The sequence below is a fragment of the Poecilia reticulata genome, linkage group LG23, assembly GCF_000633615.1.
Source record: "Poecilia reticulata strain Guanapo linkage group LG23, Guppy_female_1.0+MT, whole genome shotgun sequence".
Lineage (NCBI taxonomy): Eukaryota > Metazoa > Chordata > Actinopteri > Cyprinodontiformes > Poeciliidae > Poecilia > Poecilia reticulata.
In genome coordinates, this window is record NC_024353.1 from 14,466,403 (window position 1) to 14,469,036 (window position 2,634).

The 2,634-nt window shown below is 40.5% G+C and overlaps 1 protein-coding gene across 1 annotated transcript in view; it reads left to right on the plus strand.

Moving 5' to 3' along the window:
• The window catches only part of nav3 (neuron navigator 3), a 370,879-nt gene that overhangs the window by 60,385 nt on the left and 307,860 nt on the right, over window positions 1-2,634 (plus strand). The window lies entirely within an intron of this gene.

Here is a 2,634-nt window from a genome sequence, read left to right on the forward strand (position 1 = left end):
TATATATATATATATATAACTATTACAGATTTCTTTGGGTTTATTTTAAATGTGATGAACACATTATTGACTTAGAACAAGTTCCTATATTTTGCTGAAAAGTCACCTGTTAAGTTAGCTTGTATTATTTCAAGTATACAAAAAGATTTGTACTAGAAGCTAGATAGAATACTTTGTAAAATTTAGTATTTTTGTAGTAAAGATTATTGTACATTATTTCCTGTTGTCTAAAGAAAGTAGTTCTTTCTTTTAATGACCTTCATTTGGCAATATAGACACATTTCTGATTGGCTAATTTGTTTCCCTCAGTAGCAGCACCTTGACAACATGGAATCCGGCTCGTTTTCTGAAATTGTACTTTAGAGAAACCCTTCCCTCCTTTCTTACTGAAAGTAGGTGGCGTGGCAGCTACATGTTTTCCTTTTGTTGGGGAGGTTGATGTAGATGGTGTTGAGATGAATGGAGCTCCATACAGGACAGAAGAGATGTTGTAATCCTCAAACTATCTATGAAAATAAAAAAATAACCTAAATATTAGGTTACAAGCTTTTTACTGTGTTGCATCTGGAAACTTGTCGCCTGTTCTCAGATCTGTAGACGATTACACTTTTACCTCCAGACAGTTGTTACCTTTTGCAGATACTCTTGTATTCTCCTTGTGTCATGCAGCTAATCTGAAACCTGTCCCCGAAATCAACCTCCAAAGCAGTAAAACGTTACTCATAATGTTCCGCTTTCAGTGGCAGGTGTTGTTTTCTTTCCAAACGTGGTAATTTTCCAAGTAGGCAGAGGCGCGTTGTGTCTCCAGACCGCTTTAACCTTGCGAGCTACGCCGTGCTGCTGTTGTTCCCTAGGATAATTACCAACTCGCATGTCGCACATCACAGCCATCGCCAAACCCCTGCTTGGCTCGTAAGTGCTTTCAATGCTGTCTCTCTCTGGCGTTTCCGTCATTATTGACAGAGCTCAACCGTCTTCCGTAAAGACTCGACAGGCTCGTCGTCTCGCCGATTCTCCAGTGTCGTTGTTGTTTTCGGCGAGAGAGAAAGACAAAAGGAGATGACAAAACGACTTTAAAGTGGCTCTGCGTGCCTGGAAGACCAAACTGCACATTCAGAACAATGTGTCCTCTTGACATTGTGTGCAAACTTGGCTTTGGTCTGTTGGGAATTCAAGTGTCAGAAGTGTGTAACAGTGCAGCTGATTGTAGAGAATTGAATGAGATTTTCTTCCGTCTGTTTTATTATTTTTTTTACCTGTTATGAGTATAATGTCCACAGGTGGATTTTCAAGAAAAACCTGCTACGCCCAGCATCTTTTTTGATGGGAAATACGGCAGCTGGGAGTCATTTCTACATCCAACAGAGAGTTTGCTTGGAGTTTATTGGATGTTTTCAGAAACTTCCCAAAAACTGCTGCCGTGCTCATGTTTGCTTTAATGTCTCTGTTATGCGTTGGATGGCACGGCTCTGCTGTTGGTTAATAAGAGGGGACTCATTTCAACAGCAGGAGGCAGCTGCTGAATTAGAGCTCAAGTGTCCTCACAAAACACTGAAGTGCAGGATACCTTCATCTGTTCTGTGGTAAATATGAACAGGTATTCCCTCATGTTCTCTATATTCATATCTAAATTGATTTGAAGAGCCTAAGCTGCACATGAAAGAAGCAAGGGAACAGAAATGCAGAATTACATCTAGTGGAGAAAACCTATTTTTGTTTCTGCGTTAGTTTTCTTCCAGTATTAGCTGCGTAGTCAGCAGGATCCTCGTGTTTTGGTTTGTGCCGCTCAGGTCTTCTGCAACCCAAGAACCAGAACCAAACGTGGAGAAACAGTGTTCAGTTTTTAGGCTCAATCAATCTGCAACAGACTTCCAGAAAACTGCAAAACAGCCAAAACACTGAGCTCCTTTACCTCAATGCTAAAAATCCACCTGTCTAAAGTCCCCTTTCATTTGGTGGAAATCACTTGGACAGATTCACCTACCTGTGCTATATGAAGTTTCTAAACTGCACTTTCTTGTGAACATTTAGATAAGCTTAATGAAAAAAAAATATCATAGACTCTGCGAAGCACAAACAGACAGGCGTCCACTGCAAAGGCTTGGCTACATTTCACTACATCGGGCCTTAATTGGCAGTTTTCCATAATTTTTATGTATGTTTTACAATGTATCCGCTTGCTTAAGTAGTGCAATGAAAAATAACAAGTGAAGTTTAAAGAATAAGCATCTTTTTATCTTAAGTTTTGCATCACTTCCCTAAGTACATGTGAACTGCACATACTTTAAAAGCAGCATCTCATCTTCTTGCACTCTCTTCAGATTTATCCTCCCATCTTGATGTTCCTACTGGTGTCTCCACATGCTGCCACGGCGCTCTTTGTTCCTCTTCCTTTGGGTGTGTGCCTGGGTGTGTGTGTGTGTGTGTGGATGGGAATGCATTCCAAGAGAGCATTTTGACGATGGGTTGGATCTCTCGGTCTACTCCCCCACCCCGTCTTCCCTTTACGACGGGAGTGTGGAGTATGTGAGTGAGAGTGTGTGTGTATCTGTCAAGAGTAGGGTTTGATGTTGCTCAGTATGAGCTGATATTGCACATATATATATATGTATATATATATATATATATATATGT